Below are 20,608 nucleotides of genomic sequence, written 5' to 3'. Positions count from 1 at the left end.
CCCCGGGCATAGAGTCCCAGCCGCTGCTCCTGTGCAACACAGCCCCTTGCTGATCCTGGCGCTTTAGCGTGGCTTTGTCCATTTCCTTGACAAAAAAACTCCTGGGTCCCCCAAAAAGCCAAATTCGGGTGAAAATCAGTAAAAACCAGAATACTGACTTTTTGAAAACTTGGGATTTTTTCCCAGAGCAAATCAGTAAATACCGCACATGATGGGCCTCGTATTCACTGTTCTGCTGAAGGGTGGTCTTTTTGACAAGAGGTAAAACCTAGGTCTTCGTCACTTGCAGCCGTTACAAGGCTGTGGCGCTTAACGCTTTCCATATCCCTTTTTGGGCAATGGCATTTGACTTATTTAACAAGGTCCCTACAGTTCCTTACTGGATACAGCATTGCGCCGTCTTTCTTTTAGTAAGCCATTTGATTATGTTCCACTCATACCACAGATGGATTCCACCCCAGAGGAGGCTGCATTTAAGAGAGATTAAATTGTTTCTTTTATAAAGCATTTTGGGAACCTTTGACATGAAAAGCCCTATGTTGTATATAATATAGAATTTTAATATTATGAATCCAGCTCTGAAATTGATTTATTGGGGGTGAGGGAGTGTGTGCAGGCTCTGAAGACAGAGAAACTAAGGCGCGTCATTATTGGATTTGTGCAGTATTTCTTGGGAGGCACTAAACAGGAGAGAAAATGCTTCTCTCATTCCGCGTAACAAATGACTCTTGGTTTCTGGTCACGCCGCCAAGAAAAGAGGGCGCGAGAAAGAAAGAAAGAAAGGTTATGTTTTTCTATTTGTACTTGGAAGTTTATTTTGCATGTTGCTGTTGAATACTGTCTGCGTGATACTTCACACGAGAAACTCATTTTAAAAGTACATTATTCTTGGAGCTGAGTGAAAACCAGAATTTCTACCCTGCGGGACATTTATGCTGTTTCCCCATTTTGTCTTTCCTTAAATCAGGAGAAAAAAATTCCAGTATTTTTTAAAGAACACTTGAGCAATGGAGAAAGGTTTCATTTTGGTGTATTTGATCAGAACAAAATGTTTTGTTACTCCTGAGTTGCAGCATTTCACTTTAGGTTACTGAACGGGTCCCAAATATTTTGTGCCAGGTCAATATTAAACTGCATTGCTCTCTGGTGGCACACTGCATCATGGGGAATGTAGTTCAGCCAGGGAATGTAGCTCATAGCGCAGACCGGGGAGGCGTTAGAACCTCAAAGCAATGCATCACTGCAGTGAAATGCAGTTTAATGTTCCACGGACTCTACCGAAACATTTTAGGTTAGTTCAACAAAGCAAACTATTTCAACTCCCATTGAGATCAGGGCCCGTTCAGTCATACCCTGAAGGCACTGAATCAGCAGTATCAAACAGCTACAGCTGTCCACATCTGGTACCTTGCTGCTTCATTATGAGCTTGTTAGCTGGCAAGATGATTTTCCATCTCCTCCTCCACAAAAATCATCTACTGTTGTAGCCCTCATCCCTTGGCACTTGGCACAGCCCATAAAAAAATTTACCACACCAGCACGGCAATAAATCAAAGCTTAAATACTCATAAAAATTCTGCAGTCACAGAAGTCACACACTTTCTGAGGGGGAGGACAAGGAGAAAACTAAGCTCTTGATAGTGGGTGATTTTGATAATAGAGTGTGAGGAGAGACAAAAAATGGAAGAGGGTGGAAGAAATGCAGGCAATGAATTTGATTACAAACGATTGATCTACAAATATTTGAAAGGGATCAACAGGCTGAATTTGCCACTCTGTGACACTGCTGCAGAATAATGTCAGCGAATTTCACACGAGTCTCACTGTGCCAAGGAAGAATTGTGTCACAGAAGGCCCAGGGGAAATAACTTGGTACAAACAGATGAAAGTTAAAGGAAGATGTGGGCTGAAAAGTCTTGACTAGTTGGGTTAGTTTCCTGAAGGCAAAAGCTTCTGTCACTTGGGCTATTTAAAGGTACATTGGAGGAAACGCTTCTATGACTCTGGATCAGCTGGAGAGAGAAATTTGCTAAGCTTAGACCAGTCACTGGAGTAGAGTTGGGTGCAGTTTTGGGACATTTCCTCCTCTAGAACACGGATTCAAATGGCGAAAACATTCCATGACTTTGTATCAAATTTACCCGATTGTTTTGGTTGGGAAACGGCCAAAAAACAAATTCAGAAAAAACTCCTCCCCCAAAAGTTTAATTTTGCCATTTTTGAAGTGCATTGCTTGGGTTTTTTCAATTCACAACAACTTTTTGTTGTTTCTCTTTCAGGTTTTCTAAAGGCATAAGGGGGAATAAATAGCCCTTCGACCCATAATGCAGCATTTCAGTTTGGGGCAAAACTAGATGTTCTTTGACCCCAAATGATTTTTTCCCCAACTTTTTCAGTTAGTTGAAAACAAGTCCATGTCAGGTTGACCCAATAGGATTCCTCCCTCTGTTCCCCCACTTCTCCCTCCCCGCCCCCAATTTTTCAGTTGGGCCAGTGACCTGAACATATAAGTTATTCATCCAGCTCTACTCAGCAGACGCTAGTAGCTGAACATAAGGTTGCCGTCTACACATCTGCACTAGGTGCAACGGTTGCTGCCTAGGAGTGGGCAGGGCCAGCCCACGGCGCACGCGAAATACCAAATTTTCAAGTGCCCCTAGTGTGGGCCTGTGGGTGCTTCAGGGCTTCCCCCTTCCCCACGTGCTGGGGGGGGGAGGTAAGGAGAGGAGGCCCCCCCGCATCTGTAGCTCTGGCCCCAGGGAAGCCCTGAGTCTGGGTTAGCTGCAGCGAAAGGAGAGGAGGGAATCAGAGCAAAGGGGGGCAGGACGCCCCACCAGGAGCCGTGCGTGTGGGGGGAGAAACGAGTCAGGGAGGGAAGCCCCAGGCCCCCAGCAGGAGCTGCAGGGAAAGGGTTGGTGGGGGAGGTAAGCACCTGGCGGCCAGGCCCCTGGCAGGAGCTGTGCGGGATGGAGCGAGGAGCATGTGGACCCCAGGCGAAACGTCAGGCCCCATCCTTTGTCAGGAGGGCCCTGGGCGCAGGCCAGGCCAGGAGCAGCGCTAACAGCCCTGCTCTCTCCTGCCAGCCTTGTGCCAGATGCCTGCTGCTCTGCCTCCAGCTCTCAGCGGCTGTTGGATCCTCGCCCACGCTCTGGCTCCTCCCCTGCAGCTGGGGACACGGGCTGCGATTTTATGCAACTATTCGGCAGGAAAGGACTGTGCCTGAATGGCGATCCAGGAGGGGAGGGGCCCTCCTTTGACTCGGGGCCGCGAGCCACCGCGATCCCCCTTCGAAGCCACCTGCAGGGGATGCCAGAGGCTGCCTGTCTTGGCCACCCGGCAGGCAAACGGCAGAGCAGACAGCTGAGGCTAGTGCAACGCTCTTCCCACTAGGAAGAGGTACCGTTGGCTGATTTCAGATCCAGATTTGCCTTCGGCTAAGTTCAGAGATGTTTTGTGGGAGGGTTTTGACGTGAGCCTAACTGATCCAGAGAAGGGCTGAAGGACTCCAGCATGGCAGGCGGCTACTTCCCATCCCTTCCGCCCACGCAGACACTGCCTTCAGGTTTCTGCTGCATCGGTCCAGAGAGGGGTCAGGATGCTGAGGCAGGCCCAGCCTCAAGTCTCAGAGGAGTCCTGGAGGAACGAAGACAGGAGAGGCCAGTCCAGGGCTGGGGAACAGAATCCTGACACGGGGCCAAAAGCAAACCCTCGAGCGTTTGCTCTTCCATGGGGCCGTGCCCAGCCCTGCTCCCCCATCACTGCGCAGTGAGTCCGGCTGATCGCTTCCCTGCGGCACTGCGGGGCGCAGGAGGGCCATCCCAGACATGGCATTAGTGGAGAACACCCTACAGCAGCGTCCCTTGTGGGACGGGGCCTCAGGGACCAGAAATCAAGTGGCACCCAGCACCTCTGCGGGCGGTGCATCACGCTGATTGAGTTCAAACCTGCTGCCTCTCTAGCACCAGCTGCTTTCTAAGCAGGGCCCCACAGCCCCTGCCCAGTGAAACAATTCAAGGACTAAGGAGTCTCCTTTTCGTTCTTGAACACAGCTCTGCCCTCCTCCTGCCCCCTCCCCGTGATGGCTGGCGCCCTGTATTCCTGCCAGCCTGCCTTCCTTGCCAAGAGCCCGTCCCTGCCAGAAATGGCTCCCGAGCTATTCATCAGGCTTGCGCCGGCGGGAGGAACGAGTGACTGAGCGGGAGGTTGCTCGGCCTTCATCTTGCTAAGCGGTTCCAAACGAGGGTTGTCAAACCAGACAGCGGAGCGGCGTCTGCGGCGCGTGTGTTCTCCTGCCCGACGCGCGCAGGGACGCGCAGGCCGCTGCTGGGTGCAAATGAGGCTGGTTGCAGGAAGCGTTGGGATTGCCCCGGCCACCCTGCTGCGGCGGGGGGAGCCCCCGAGTAATTTTAGGATGGGCTTGCCTGGCCCGGGCTCCGCAGCCAGCTCGAGAAGGCAGAGACTTCTGCCTCTTGAACGCAGCCTTGTCATTTACGTCTGGGCTTTCCGCCCTCTGCCTGGACCCATCCCGGGAATGTAGCAGTCCACGAAGCCGGCTCCCTGGATAAGCAATGGGCGGGGGAAGTGCGGTCTCCCCACACCTCACGCGCCGCGTCATGAGCTGATGCGAGGGGCACGGGGTGCCTAAGTCCAGGCTGCAGGGAGGCCCCGAGCTGCGCGTAGAGAGCCACGAACAGGACTCCGCTGCGGTGGTGCCTTTGTCATTTCCTCAAGTCAGCCAGAAGAGGAAGTTACGGGGCGTGGCTTCGACTGGGATCAATATTATTGCCTTGTTCATGGTAGAAATGAAACCATGTTTAAGAGCTGCCCCGCCTTCCATTTTGACTATTTTCGAGTGCCCACAAATGTGGCTATTAATTTTAGGGCCTTCTCTTGCGCCATTGACAGTGATGGGTGGGTTTTCTTTTTATTGTCTTCGGTGGGAGCCAGATGATGCACTCGTCACTGTACGGGATCTCTGGTTCAATTGCTTCTGAAGCCGAGCTTTTCCTCCCAGGTTTTTAGGAGCGGTGACGTTCCCGTTGCTTTGGTAGGCCGGGTTATTTTGATTTCTTTCTTTTTTTTTGGTTTTGTTTCAAAACTGATTAAAAAATAATCAAGTCCCTCCTGTGACTGCAAATGGCCTTTTGGTGATAAAGTATGTTCCTGGGTTATCTTGGAGGGCTGTGCAATCTGCTGTATTCGTCTCTTTCCCGTTTTTCTCCATTTCATTGATTTTGTTAGTGCTTATCTTCCGTTCTTTATTTCACAGTTGCCTGAGCATTAAAGGCCATTTCTTCTCCTCAGGCACGGGTAACCACCGCCTTCAACCGCTGTGCATGAAACGCTGGGCTCCCAGGAGACTGGCAGAAATGCTCCCTGAGCGAAATGGCCAAAGGGGCCTTCACATCACAGCAGCAGCTGCGAGTTACAGCCCCCTCGGTGGACCGGCTATACCAGGGTCAGGCCTGATCAGACCGTCCTTACTCCGGGAAGGGAGTCGGCGCTCTCCACCCTCCGTGCCTGACTGGGCCCCCAGGACAGACCCACCTCTCCTGGTGCCTGGAGCTGTGTCTTCCTGAGGCACCACATGGGGGGCAGGGATGTTGGGAAGGGACGCGTTCCACGGGGGGGTTACGGGAGAGCCGTGGGGTGGGGGGCCTGGAAGGCCCATAGCAGTGAGAGGCAGCGAGAGGGGGAGCAGGGGTCTGATGGGTGCGCAGCAGCAGCAACCAGTAACCGGCCACCATCTGGCACCTGCTCGCACTCCCCAGCCACCGCTCCTCGAGGCGCACAGTCAGTGCCGGCTGGAAACAAGATGGAGGATGGGGCCCTGCTGGCCGAAAGCTTTGCCCTGGCACCAGCTATGCAGCCCCACTGCCGCCGTCGACCACTGGATCTGGCCAGCACCAGGACCCACCAGCGCTGATGGGAGGAGACGGAAAATACGGGACACGTTGCCCGTTTTTGAGAAACAGGCGGGACCCTGCGGCAAGGCTTAAATACGGGACTGTCCCTTTCAAACCGGGCCGCTCCCTGCCGGGCGCGCTCCTTGCAGCCCGAGGACGGGGGAGGGGAACGCTGTGCGTCGGGGCAGCGAGGACTCGAGCCACGTCGAAGCCACGCCCCGTAACCCCGTCTGTCACGAGGGTTCAGACGGTCAAAGGGGCCCAGCACCTGTGGCTCCAGTTGGTTTCAGTGGCAGCCATGCTGCTTACTTAGCTGCCTAAATACGAACCCAGCTGTCTCACCAGGAAGCCTCCCAGGCACTGCTGTGGGCCTGTGTGTCTTGTGGCCACGGGGAGCTGGTCGCAGTCTTGCCAAGGCAGGAAACAATCCGCCCGGGAGACCCACCAGCTTATACGTTCCCAGGTCTCCGAGGCAGCTGAGACGGGAAAGCGGCAGCTTGCTTTGCCTCGGGCGCTTGCTGCTGAGGCAGTGGGCCTAAAATAGTCCTGCCCGGAGCGCTTTTATCTTCACCGCACTCACATGGCAGGAGCCAGCGCGTGGAGAATAAAGAAGCCAGCCCAAGCACGCTGTGGCGAAACGAGGCTGGATCGGTGACCGTGCGAAAGGCCCGGGCCTGGAGGGACGAGCAAGACTTTGGTTGGGACCCACAAATAACGTCTTCATCTTTATTCCTTCGGCGTGATGTCGATGCGGAGTGGGCCGGGGTGCAGCCTTCGACACACCGGTTCAGTTCTTGGTCTTGTTTATCGTTCACACGTGCGCTGGGGGCGTGGTCGGGGCCGGGCGAGAGGCGAGCAGAGCCCGTTCTGTGCTGCGCTGGAGGTTACTTTCCGCTCACTTGAATGACCGCTGCAGGACTGGGTACCCTGGGTTTGTGCTGTAACCCACTTCTCCGCGGGAAGGACGTCATTCTTCCGCCGGCCGGCCTAAGGCCCCTTCGCGTGTCAACCCACAATCACTCTGGTTCTCTCTCCTTGGTCTGAACCAGACGGTCTTTCCTCAGCTCCCCATTAAGATCCCGCCTCAGCGGTACTACTCCTTTTGAAATATTGTAGCCCATCCGTAGCATTTCAGCTGTGACCTCCCCGGGTCTTGGGTACACCAACCCAAAGCTGGCTTCCCAATGCACGACCCGTGTAGCATTCCCCTTGCTGTGGGCTGGGTGAACCTGGGCTTCTACAAATGCTACTTTATCTAGCCCTGCCCGTCGCTGATCAACTCTGGGACCGTTACGATGTGGCCCCGGACCCAGAGAGCCTCCCTCCTTCCGTGAGACTGAGCTGTGTCCCAGCCTCGACTCCTTGCGGCCACCCAGCTTTTCACTGAGCCATCTGCAGTCTCCCACTGCCCATTGCTCATCTTCCTTTTCCTCACTGTTATCGCCTCATTGGCATCACTCCCACGCCAGCCCTTCCCAGCATGGGCGGTGGGCGATGGTCCAGCTGGGAGAAGGCAAGCCCTGGCCCCTCCCCTTCCCCCTGAGGCCCCGCCTCTTCTGCAACCTCCCCCCTCTGTGGATCCAAGCCCGGCCCGCACCCAAGCTTACTACCCCCAGTCCTCTTAGTGGCCCCTGTCCCAGGTTGCCAGAGTGTTTGGGGCAAGCTGGGGAGCCGGGAAGCCGCATGGCAGCACCTGTCCTCCTAGGCGGCTAGAGCCCTTCTTGGCGGCTGGTGGAGAGCATAAGCATTTTTGGGAAGGCAACAGCTTCCCTGGCCTATGTTACCCGCTGCTCAGCACCTTCCCCTTGCTGGGTTCCAAGCTCAGGAGGGCAGCATGCCCCTAGAGCACAGAGCACCACAACAGCCCCCTGGCTCACTTAGTGCGTCCTTGCCAGCTGTCACGCCTGCTCCACGCAGCAGGGCAGGGGATCCGGCCTTCCGCTGAATTCCAGTCATACAGGGCCACTCCCTCCATCTTTATCTCCGTTTCCCTTGCGTTCCAGAAACTGGCAGCTTCAGTGCATCTGTTCTTCATTATCCTCACGGTCACCTCTGCCGCCGCTTCTTAGCATACACCTCGCCTGCCTCCCGGTCCTCGTTTCCGACATAGCAGCAATCTCCTCTCCCGCGGCAGCCATTACCTCATTACACCTCCATTCCCTTTGTCCACCGTCTCCATTAGAATGCCATTAGCTTGAACAACCTCTCCATTCCAATCTCTCATCTTCTTTACTGTCGTTATCTGCGCCTCTGCCTTGATAACGATCGCCTCCTCAATTACCGCTCCATTATCGTTATTACTGCCCCTGCCACCGTCCTAACGATGCCCGTTACAGTTTTGATATCGGCGTCTCCACCCGTCCAGGTCCAGCTCTCCGCCACCAGCAGCAGCAGCAGCCCGGCTTTCGCATTCAGTTCTCTTCATTGCCCCCATTAGATATTTCAGTTATCTTCGCCATCACCACCTTTATTAGAGCCATAATTACCTCCCTCCCCATTTTCACACTAATTATTTTTCCATTAGAGATTTATCGGCTTTCATTAGCCCGCTCCTCACCAGTCAACCTCTCTTCCATGGCAGTGTCGTGGGCCCCATGCGTAGACACGGCCAGAGACACTAAAGCCAGCGGAGATTTGCCTATTTACACTAGCTGAAGATCGGTCCTGGTACTTCATCCCTGTTATCTTCATCCCCTCCCAGTTCCCTGCCATCATCATCACCGACCCCCGTTACACATCCACCATCGCCTCCTCTAGAACGATCATAGTGATCTCCATTACACTGGCATTGACCTCCGATTTCCCTCCAGTGCAGGTTTTATGTTCATCATGACCCACTCCTCTCACTCATCAGCATCTCCTCTGCTAAAATGACGATTCCACCGCAGCCAGCCCCTCCATCACGGCCCCCTTCTTTTCATTTGTGCCCTGATGTCAGGGAGAAGCGCTTCCAATACGGGGCGACTCTTGGTTCATTTGTCTACTGCAGTCTGCCCACGCCCACGTCTTAATTCCGTTGTCTCCAGCAATGACTCAATTAGAGTGTAAGCACACACCACCTGTGGCTGGCAGTTCATCCGTGGCCATCTGAATTACCCATGGACCCTCGCCCTCTTGGAACCGTCTTTCCTCCCCCGGGCCCGCTGTGGTGCAGAACGCCCTCCGCTCCCGCTGATGATACGCTGCTTTCCGCTGTGCGCAGTGTAGACCCCTGGTGGAACGGAAGGCGCTGAAAGGCACCAGCCTGATGCAATGTGTGTGTGCGGGGAAAATAGTGGGCAGCAAAGTCTGGGCGGGTCTCTCCATTGTGTCAGCCTTCGTATAGGAAGAGACGGCAGCTAAAGCAGAAGGTGCGACCTGTGCTACTTGCACTAGCTGGAGAAACACCCCTTTGAGTCCCTGGGCCGATACAGGTTCATAGAATTACAAGCAACGTTGCGAGGTCAAGTCCAGTCCCCTGCCCTCAGGGCAGGATCAAGCACCAACGAGACCAGGGCTACTCAACACGTGGCCCGCGGTGTGGTTTGTGTTTACACGGGGTTCAACAAGCAGGTGGGATCCTTTGAACATGGCCACTGGGAACACGCTCCATAATGGCGAGTCAATATAATGGTCTTCTGTTGATACCCGTTTTAGTAGTTCAATTCCTGGACTTTCTTTGCTCATTAAAAGTGCTGGCACATGGGTGGAAATTGGGTAAATGTTGCATTTTATTAATATCAGCAGAACTGACTGAAATGGGGCCTGTGTGTTGTGTGGTCTTGCCTTGATCTTTGTATTCAGTGTGAAAGAAGCTATTTGCATATATATTTGCACAGCCCTCGGCATGTGCTGTGAGTGTTGTTGTGGCCCCCGGGGCTTCCAAAGTTGAGTAGCCCTGACCCAGACCATCCTTGAGAGGTGTCTGTCTAACCGGCTCTGAAATATCTCCAGAGATGGGGATTCCACAACCTCCCTAGGCAACTTATTCCAGTGTTTAACCATCCTGACAGTTAGGAACTTTTTCCTCATGTCCAACCTAAACCTCCCTTGCTGCAATTTAAGCCCATTGCTTCTTGTCCTGTCCTCTCAGGTCAAGGAGAGCAATTTTTCTCCCTTCTCCTTGTACTGACCTTTTAGGTCCTTGAAACCGGTTGTGTTAGTTCTCAGTCTTCTCTTCTCCTGATGAAGCAAGCCCAGTCTTCCCGCAGAGGTTACATTTTCTAGGCCTTGGATCATTTTTGTTGCTCCTCTCTGGACCATCTCCCGTTTGTCCACATCTTTCCTGAAATGCGGTGCCTATAGACCCAATGCTCCAGTGGAGGCCTTTTCAATGCAGAGTAGAGCTGATATGCGGATCTGAAGCCTATGCAGGCCCCCCCGACGCCTCAGAAAAAGTCTGATCCCAAGCCTACTGCAGTCTCACTGAGTACAGTGGAGCCCCAAACAGACCGACTACACGGAGGGGCTCTAGGCAGACAGGGCCGAGGCCCCACAGGGCCCTTGCTGCCGTCCCCCGCTGCTTAATCTTCCCCCAGTTTCCTGGGCCAGTTCCTCCCTTCCAGGCTGTGCATCTGGTTGTTGTTTGGGACTCTCGGTTCTAGTAAGCTCAGTTCCGCTTTCCATGGAATGATAGAAATGTTGGGCTCGAAGGGACCCTAATAGACCATCGAGTCTGCTCCCTGCCCTGAGCCACCACCAAGTACACTTAGACCATCCCTGCTAGGCCGTGCCTGTCTGGCCTGTTCTCAGAACCTCGGTTGAGGGGTTGTCACAGCCTCGCGTGGGAACCTGCCCCGGGCGTAGCGCTCCGGACCATTACACCATTTCCCTTACTATCCCCTTCGCTGCACGCTAAGGCCAGGCCCACCCTCCAAGGGCAGGTCGGCTGAAGATGCCCAATTCCAGCTCTGTAAAACCCGGAGCTGGAGTCGACGTACCTCAAGCCGAGTTTTGGCCCCGCCCCCCACGCGGGAGGTCAGTGGGAGAAACGGGGGCGCCCTCAGCGTTGGATTTAGCAGGTCTTTACTAGAGGAACGTGCTGGTCACTTCCAGGAGCAGCACAGGGCCAGGGCAGGCGGGGACATGGCTTTAGCCCGGTGGTGCTGCTGGCCTGTCGGGCCAATCTCCCAGTTTGGCTGCGGGAGTCTCTGGGAGATTGAGCCCAAGGAGAGACCCAGGAAAGCTGGCCACCCCAGCCGGCGGTGGCACGGCGGTAGCTGCGTAGGCGGCACCTTTGCATGGGGGGCGGGAAAAGGAACCTGCACCCCCGACAGTGGTAGGGCCTGTCCAGAAGGGCTGGCCCTGGTTCCCTGCTCCGGGCCTGGTGACAAGGCACGTGGCTCCGGGTGGTGCGACAACCTCATGACGCCACTCTGCAAATTTGGCCTGGCTGCCTCTAGATCGTGCAGGGGGATCAGGTCTCACTACCCGGGGTGAGGAATCGGGCCCAGCCCCCTGGGCCTGGGAGAGCAGGGTAGGCAGCCACCACCGAGACACCGCTGCCATGCTCCACGGGTCTGGGTGACGGCGCTTGCTTACCGCTTAGTTAGTGTTTGTATAACAGCAGAACGTCCGCGTCCCACCCACCCTGAGGGCCCATTCCGCGAGGGGCTGTACGCAGCTGTCACAACCATAGTCCCTGCTCCCGGGAGCTTGCAAGCTTAGTTTACGACAAGACCCAAGAGGTAGCTAAAAGCAGTCGAGAAGGGATGGGCAGGCGCAGCAGCAATACAGCCGGTTTGCACCATTGAGCTGTGAGCACGGCCCGTGGGCACCGCTTGATTTTCCCAACGGCGCTGGCTAAGCAGATCAGCAAGAGCAACGGCACTTACCTCGGACATAGCCACTAGCAGCTTGGCGTGTTTGGTCGGCAGCACGCACAGCCCCTCTCCGACAAAACCAAGTGTCACTGTCACATCGGGACACCGAGATTGTGTAACAAAATACCTGTGCCCTCTCTGCCTGCTTTCTGTGTTTGCTGCATCAATTCCTTCACGTTCGAAACTTGTCTGGCTACATGGTACCTGTGCTTAATACCTTGATGGCTGCCCCCCCACCTTGAAAAGATTTATTACTGTAGCAAGGCGCCCATTTGGCTGTGATTACGACTTTTTTCATTCGCTGCTCATTAAAGCTATTTTTGTAAAGACGCTAATACATTTCCATGAAAAAAAATGTCAAAATAATTGTTTCCAAAATAAATCACTGGAGGTTTAGTGATTTACACCAACAGAGGAACTATTTCACTGACTTCACTGCAGTGGGCATGTTTTACACCGGTTGGGTTCCTGGCCCGGACACTTTATCCTTTGATAAACAAGAGCAAAGACTCTTTGGAAAGCAAATGTAGGGGGGAGAAAGGCCGAGAAAAATAAAATAACACGCTAAATAACTCATTCTTAGAGAAGTGCTGCACTGTGTGATTCTTTATGCCCTTTGTGACGGGAAAACGAGAACATCTGGGCGGCTTTGGAATGAAAAGGAAACAGGAGTTTTCTTTACACCCCCCAAAGAGTTATGAGCAATGCTGAGGGGCCATAGAGATGTTTTATTAGGGGCTCTGAAGCACTGGCAGATTTTGGTGAGGCGAGTAAATAATTCAGACAGTGATTTGTGCCGGCCCTTCTCAGCTCAGGTATTGCGGGAATAAAGAACAAACCCCTGGCATCAGTCAGCACCGTAGTACACTTTTATTGCCAGCCACATGATCACGACGTTCCTGAAGTACATTATTAAAAACCAGGTTCGGACTCGCTGCTCTAGACCCCGTCAGGTCAGAGGCCCAGCTTGCGAGGAGTCCGATTAATAAAGCACTGTTGTTGGGGGGGCATGTCATTAGGGCTGGGCAGCCAGGCATGAATGCAGAGTTCTGAGCAGGCTCCCAGCCGAACCCCACCCCTGCAAAGCACCGAGGGACAGTGAACCCCACCGGGACTGGCCATTTGGGCAAGAGGGGAAAACACAAAGCGAGACGGTCCGGTACCTGCTGGAGTAGCTGGTTTGGTGGTTCCCGCCTCGGCACCCGTCCCTGGATCCAGTTCTCCAACGGAAGCCGCCCGTTTAGCGAGGCCCAACACTGTCGCCACCTGTAGGCAGAAAGGCAGGAGAGTCTCAGAATCCAGCGTCCAGGGACAGGTCAGGGCTGTTTCCCACTTGTAGCAGGAGGGTGGCAGCTTTTGGCTTGTCTCCTTTCCTGCCTCCTCTGTCAACCCAGCAAGCGCCCATCCACCTGTGAGAGGGCAGTGACTGTCCTTAGCGGTGACACCCCTGTCAAAGAGAAGGCCGTAAAAGCCTGCCGTTTGGAGGGCTGTAATCAGATACCCAGGCGTCACAAAGCCCTGCTGGGTTACCAGTCTGAAAATAAGGTGACGATTTTTCATTGGGCTGGTCAACGCCCATTGGTCTCAGAGCAGCGGCGCTCAACCTGTCCAGCCTATCGGACCCTTTTTAGGCGTCTGATTTGTCCTGCGGAGCGCCAACAGGCGGACCCAAACCTGGGACCTGTGGAGCTCAGGGCAGGAGCCTCTACAGCAGGAGCTAAAAGCCAGCTAAAGCCGGGGAGCAAACTCCTTCCCTCTCGCTGTAAGTGCCACACCCGGGGAGAGCGCAACACCCCCCCCAGTACATGTGCGGGTGATACATGTGTATTCCTGACTTACACCTCACATAAATAATACTCACTTTCACAATCAGAGAAAAAACACACAGGCGCAACGGGTGTAGAAATATTGTACTCACATTTCAGGATGTAGTATACTGCGCAGCATAACATTGTCTGTGTGCGATTTTAGTGTGTACTGACTGCGGTGGTGCTTGCTGCGTGGTCTGTGGTAAAACTAGGCAACTCTCTAGCTGGGTTGACATACCCTGGACGCTGCCTGTGTGCTCCCGACAGGAGCGGTAGTCCTGGCGGAGAACCACTGCCCCAGGGACGGGCTGGAAGGCCAGGACTAGAATCGCCCCCCACCTTCCACACTCTCTGCTTTGCTGCCTCATCCCTGCTCAGCAGAGACAGAGCCGTCTCTTGCCCAAGACCCCTCAGGCTGCACCCCAGACACACCAGGCTGCCGTTTATTCGGATTATTCTGGTCAGGTTCCTCGGGAGTCGTGGCTAATTAGAAATGGAAGTGACCTGCTACGTTCTACTACTGGAAGATAATGGCTTTGCAATCGGCCACCGAAAGGGTTCAGAAGCTTTGCGGGATTAAGCGGTACAACACCTTCGTGGTGGATGGAAATACCGTTGGCCTCGTGTGGCGGGTGGGGAAACCGAGGCAGGGATTTCCCCACATCTTGCTTTCACGAGAGAGATGCCAAGGGGTAGATTCCAGCCCCGAATGGCCCATGGTGAATTCCCCTGGTGGAAAGGAATGCCCCACTGCCCAGTAGGACCTGGTGTGCTGCCCCCCTCACCCGTAAACACCTGCCACGTTTCAAGGTCTAGATTATGCTGTTCCTTGTGTGGCTGAAGCGGGGCAAGAGCCTTAGGGGTGTGCCCCATGGATGCTCCCCGAAAAGGGGTGGGCTGTAGTGGACTTGCCCTAGATACCGCTGGGCAGGCGTGGTTCCCCGGCTGTGCTTTATCGACTCGATCGTGATCCATAGAGCGGCCTCTTACTGAATGTTGGGCCGAGACTGTCATGCCCCTGGTTGGAGCAGCCACTTCCTAGGCGAGGTGCCGGCTCACGGCCTTGCCCGCGGAGTATTTCCCGCTGAAGCACCAGTATCAAGCTTCTAGTTTACAGACGGAACCGCGCTGTCCTGTTTCCTCTTTGTATTTCCAGCCCCCGTCAGTCTCTGCGATGTTCGTCATCTCACCCCCCCCTTTTCCCAATGCTGCCCAATTGCACATCAGCTGGGCTGCCCTCCCGAAAGGCCCCATTCGCCACCTTCTGGCCCACTCACGAATGGCGATAAGTAAAAGGGGGCCTGCAGGGGCACCCTGCCTGCCCCATGCCCCCCACTGCATTAGATCGCTCCCCTCCCCGAGGGCACGCCAGCCAGTTTTCAGTCTAGGGGCGCGCGCTCATCTCCAGCCCCAAGCAATGAATTATTCAAGGAAGCGTGCGCGAGGCTTTCCTGAGTTCTAAACACATCCCACAGCCGTCACATTTCCTTCGTGCCCTCGTCTGGCAATCCATTACCAAGTTAATTAATTTTAATGTCTGGCTTTCTGTATTGCCGCCTGGAATGGGCTTTAAAAATAAAACCCAGCCAAATCTGTCAGAACCAATCGCCCCAGGGGACTGATGGGGACTGGCTGTCTCGCAGCGGGCGGTCGCCCTCCCTCCTGTCCACGACGTGGGTTCAGCAAGAGGGCTCCTTCCTTTGGAACGCTTCCCGGGAGCTGCCGAAACAGGTCTGGGCTCTGCTTCGGCGGTGGCGGCATTTCAGAACGGCGATGCCTCCCGTGTTACCGCTGGGGCTGAGCTCCCGAATGTGGAGCTGCCTTTTGAAACCTGCCAAAGGGATTGGCCAAGGGGCCAAGTCCCCTTGAGTGAGGCAGCTAAGTGTCTCACGGCAAGTCCGGAGGGACTGCGACGTCAAGGAGTCTCTTGGAAGTTTAGGGTCCTGACTCACTGCAGGCGCATCGGAAACGTTTCCCCACAGGGCTCCCGCCCACTCGCTGGCTGAGACTTTTCCAGCCTGACTTCTCCAGCTGGCGACCTGACCCAGACCTGGAATGTGAAGCCACCCTGGGCTTTCCCTGTTCTTAGGGATACGGCCGGAAGGGACCACTCTGTCCTGTAGAACACAGCCTGTAAAGCATCACCCAACACATGGGTCATTTCAAGCAAAGCTCAAGGTTTCTCCACATGCACCCGGGGGAAGCCGACAGCCTCCGTGGGCCCCTGGGCAAGGTGTGTGTGTTGGGGAGAGGGGGGGACTCTGCACATCTGGAAGGGGTAGGGCCTTGGGCAGAAGGAGCAGGGCCGGAGGTATCCAAGCCTCTGTGCCCCCCCCGACATGCACCCTCACCCCACCCCAGAGTGTTGGGTGGCACTCCAGTAGAGTGTCGCAGGAGCAGGATGGTGGTCGGGAGCTGAAGCCCCTTTGAATTGCCAGCCCCTTGGAGCAATTGCCCCCCTTTATCTACCCCCCCGAGGCAGACCTGACTGTGTCCATGCAATCGCTCTGTGGGCAACACTTGCCAGGCTGTTTAAAGTTCAGCACGTGGTTAAGTCCTACTGACGTCAGTGCAACCTACGCTCTGGCTTCACATGCTCAAGTGCTGCTCTGCGGCGGGCTGCCTTCCTGCTGTGGGGCCACCATGGGCCGAAGTCTCGTGCGATTTGCTTCGGCACCTCTCAAGGGCCCGCCCTCTGCTTTGGGCCCGGGGCCCCCGTTTAAACACACGTTTCTGGAGCCCGGAGCGTCAACTCCTGCCCCAGCGGGGTCCCGCAGCTCGCTAATCAGAGCCATCGCGTTGGTCTTGGTCCCTTCCCACATCAGTCAGCCCTCCGTGCCCAGCTGGCGTAAAACGTCTTGGGACCCTTTGGCAGGGAGGGGCCTGGAGTCACGTAGTCGTGTGATGGCTGCTTGCTGGAACAATCACAGCCGGCCTTGCACTTCCCCCCTCCCTCGTGGCTTGTCGCACGCGTGTGTCAAGCTCCCCGGAGGCAGGGACCGTCTTTTCATTGGGTGCGCGCACACTCTGCAGCCCAAAGGGGCCTCGCACGCTAGCTGGGAATCCCCATCATACAAGCAAATAATAGAGACGCGCTAGAAACGGTCACGCTGTGAACAAGGCACAATTTGGATTCCTTCCCACCCTGCTCTGCGGACAGCAGGAATCTAATCTGGCTGTTTGGCAGCCTTTGAATAGTCCCGGCCATTGTCTCCTGGGGGGGGGGAGGGGGGGGGAATTTCCGCTATGCACGGCTGGCTGCAGGCTGCAAATCGCTGAGTGTCAATGGGCTACAGGTTCCATACTCTGCCTGCTGAAATGTGCTGGCTTTCCTGCCGTGGAACGTCTCTGCCGGCTGCCTAGACCGCTGCTCCGGGGACAGTGTTGAACCAGGATATTACTCTCCGCGGCCCGGTGCGGGCAGCCCCTCGGCCATCCCGCCAGCCCCCCGACGAGCGCCTGACTAGCGCGATTGCTGCAGCACGCGGTGGAAACTTGCCCTCTGGTTCCGACACAGCCTCCTGCCTTAATGGGCCTCCGGTGCGCCATGGCGACGTGAGAACAAAATGTGAAATGCTCCATTGCAAAGGGCGCACGTTGGAGAGCTCTCGGATGGAGCTTAATTACATGAGTTGAGGGGGTAATTTAGCATCTCGAGACATATGCTTTGCTCACTACAATGAGACCGAACCCAGAAGTGAAGCCAGCCTGGGAACGTGCTCGCCCAGGACACGGCGAGACTGGCTCTGCCTGCTAAGGAGAGAGGCATTGCCTGTACAGTCTACATATGCAGCACTTCTTGTGTCCTGTGCAGAGGGAGAGGAAAAAGCGAGACCTTGGTGAAGGTGGCGTTAAGCTCTTCGGAGCAGGGACTGTCTCTCACTATGTGTTTGCAGGGCACCTAGCGCCATGGGGCTCGGAAGTGGTTGGGGCTTCTAGAAAGGTTGCCAGATGGTTTTATAAAAAATATCGAGTCTCCTCCCCCCCCCCGCCCCCCAAAAAAACAGGCCAGGGAAAATTCTGTTCAGAAAAAAAAAAGCTCTGGAAAATTTGGGCTGCACCCAAGTCCCCCCACCCGGCATGTCTCAAACTGCCTTCCGTCAGGCGCCCGAGTCGGGCCAGCGGAAAAACAGAAAATACCGGACATTTTAGATGTTTGGTATTTTCTGATTTCTTTTACCAGACAAATACTGGGCTGTCCAGTCCCATTCTGGACACATGGCAACCCTAGATGCTATTCCAATGCAATCCAGTGTTGTTTGGAGTTGTCCTACTGAAGTGAGCAGGATTGCTGCCGGAAGTAACAGGGACGTGTTTGCAGGATCAGGGCCCCAACAGGCATCATTTCAGTAAACTAAAGTCAAGCCGAGTTTAGCGCCGTCCTCACAGAGGGAGGCCAATGGGAGCAAACGCTTCTGTCGGCTTCCCTTACTCCTCCCAGCTGCCAGGCGCACCGGAGCCACCCTCAGCATTTGATTTAGTGAGTCTTAATTAGACCTGCTAAATCGAATGCCAGAAGATCCATCTCCAGTGCGGTGGGGATGTGGCCACAGTGTTTAAGGGACTGGTTTAAAAGACGGTGCCTCTGTTTGAAATCAGTGGCGCAATGCCAGTTTACACCCTCGGAGAATCTGGCCCCACTTCGCTGTAGAACTGCCACCCTCAGAACCTAGGCTGTGGCTTGTCGAGGTGACTGAGACCAGGTGGGCAACGGTGCCTCCCTTTGAACCGACACGGGACTGTTACTCCTTTGTGACTGAACCCAGATGGTAGGGAAAGATTACTGCAGCCTCCGAGTCTATGAAATTGGTACCTTTCGGCGGTGCTGACTTCACCACAAATAGCAATAAATAAATAAAACGCCTCTGCATTAAATTCTGAGAAGCCCATTGAAGACTGTGTACACAGTGAAAGCAAATACATGATTAAATAATGGCTCCAACAGTATTTCTCTAAAAATCCCGCTCTCTGAATAGAGTGCGGAAGGGGCGTGCAAGTGCCAGTTAACCTCTGCTCAGAAAGATCATTTTTATCCCATCGTTACAGTCAACCAATTAAAATGGAATTGATTCCCTCAGCGCCCCATTTCCAAACACTGCCACGTCTAGTAAATTTAGCACAAAAACAATTCTTCATAATATTAAAGAGCCCAGAGAAACCTAACCCACGATACAACCCAGCACATGAGAGCACATGACCAGGAACACAACTGGATACAAAGAATTAAACAGCTATGGTTAGACAACAATAGACCACAAAGCCCTTTATAAAGGAGTTCAGTTTCATTGCACCCAGTTTAAAGATGGGAAAACTGAGGTAGAAGCAGCATCAGGAATAGACTCTCCCCATCCAAATCTACAGCACAGTCTGGCCTTCTAGACTCTAGGGTAGGCTACGTCTACACTGCGAGTTTTTGCAGTAGAAAATAGGCTAGAGTACCTCATTAGCATAAGTAGTGATCTCATTAGCATATTTTCTGCAGCAAAAACTCAAAGTGTAGACAAAGCCTTAGCCTGAACTTCACACAACTCAAACCAAACCCTTTGTCAGAGGGACAAATCAGCAGAGTTAACATGTTTAACCCCACACTTCCTTCCCTCCCCGGGGGATAGGAGCCAAAGACAAAGACAATCCTATGATTCAAACGCAGCATGGGAAGCCAGGAGATGTGGGTTCCATTCCTGACTATCAGCAGACTTCCTGTATGATCTTGGGCAAATCCCTTCACCCTTTCTATGCCTCAGTTTCCCCTTCTGTATAATGGGTCTCACATTTAGTTGCTTCCTGGGAAGGTCACGAAGCATCATCCACTAAATGCTGGAAGGGTGAAAGTGTTCAAAGTGCCAAAACAGTACGAAAACTGTTCCCGTACTGTTATAGCCGGGGGATCTGGCAGGAAAGTTGGATCTTAGCAGATGAAAGAACCTTCTGTAAATATTTTTTTTCCCTGGTCCGCTGGCCCACATCCTTGACAGCATCAAGACAGCATCCTTGCAGGTGTCATGGAATGGGATGGTTTGGGATAGTCAGGTGAAGCCCCCTCTTTGGCCCGGCTTCCGTTCCCTGCTGGGCTGCTATTCACAATACACCCTGGGTGACTATTTGAGCGTGCAAGTCACTTGTGCAGGGCTGGCGTGTGCACGAGCAGGGGGCAAGGGCGTGAGCACTCGCAGAATGCCAAGCTCAATGCAGCCGGAAAGAACGTGGCGTCAAAATGGTATTTGAATTCAGCTGCTGATTTTCTGGGTCCTGGCTGTAACTCGGAATCTCACTCCGCCTTCTCTCCCCGGCCCTTAACTCGTCTTTGCTCTTCCCCTCCTCCTCCTCTATTGCTCCCCTCCCCTCCCTAGACATGAGGTCCTCCAAAGGAAGCCCGCCTCTCCACACGGCCCAGGGTTCTTGCTAATTAGTGCAGCTCTTTGCTCACAGCCTAACTGCTGCTCCTCCCCAGTGCCCCATCCTGGCCTAAGGCAGGCGAGCCACATCCGCGTTGGGGCAGCAGACAGTGATGTGGGAAAGACAGGAGTTCACATTAGGGACTGTGCTGCAGGAGGAAGCGGAAAGAACTGCGGGGCGGCTGGAGAGAGGAACCCAGTGGGGGCCCGTGAAAATTGCAGGAAAAGCGGCTTCTTTGTGCACAGTCTTGCCCTTCCTCCAAGGGTAGGTCTCAGAAACGCTGTAAAACGAGCGGTCTGCCCACCGTGGCATTTAGCATGCACGCCTGGGACGCCTGAACTACTTGGTAGGAAAGGTTACATGAGCTATTAGTTTGATGAACTATAAAATATCGAGTCTGTTTCACCTGGCTGCTCACAGAACATCCAAAACCACTTCGGAACGATGACCGGCCATTTGTCTTCCTCTTCCCCTTTCCTCGGAGCAGCTGGCAGCCCTCAAGGTCCTGTCCTGAGTTCCCTTTCGTTTCCCTGTGGATCCTTGGTGGGCGCTCTGGGGATGCCCGTCCTGCAGCCTGTGTCTCATGGCACACCACCGGCTTTCTCCGACCTCCCTCCGGAGCGCAGACCAGGCAGCGTATGCTGGCCTGACCCTGTAAGTGTCTGCACCACTAAGCTCCTCCTGTCGATTTAACTCA

General features: G+C 54.3%; 1 protein-coding gene and 1 long non-coding RNA gene across 2 annotated transcripts in view; one reads left to right on the top strand and one right to left on the bottom strand.

Moving 5' to 3' along the window:
• LOC142830623 (uncharacterized) overlaps positions 1 to 12,875 on the top strand; it is a 165,582-nt gene extending 152,707 nt beyond the window's left edge. The window contains exon 4 of the long non-coding RNA XR_012906051.2: positions 5,305 to 12,875. This is a non-coding gene — a long non-coding RNA (uncharacterized LOC142830623). The remainder of the gene's footprint in view (positions 1 to 5,304) is intronic.
• TNR (tenascin R) overlaps positions 1 to 12,973 on the bottom strand; it is a 111,610-nt gene extending 98,637 nt beyond the window's left edge. The window contains exon 1 of the mRNA XM_075936915.2: positions 12,871 to 12,973. The gene's annotated coding sequence lies outside the window, so the exon portion shown is untranslated. The remainder of the gene's footprint in view (positions 1 to 12,870) is intronic.
• Between the last annotated feature and the right edge of the window lie 7,635 nt (positions 12,974 to 20,608).

The sequence above is a fragment of the Pelodiscus sinensis genome, chromosome 9 (assembly GCF_052426305.1).
Source record: "Pelodiscus sinensis isolate ZL-2025 chromosome 9, ASM5242630v1, whole genome shotgun sequence".
Lineage (NCBI taxonomy): Eukaryota > Metazoa > Chordata > Testudines > Trionychidae > Pelodiscus > Pelodiscus sinensis.
Note: the sequence above shows the minus strand (reverse complement) of the source record. Positions and strands in the feature narration are given on the sequence as shown.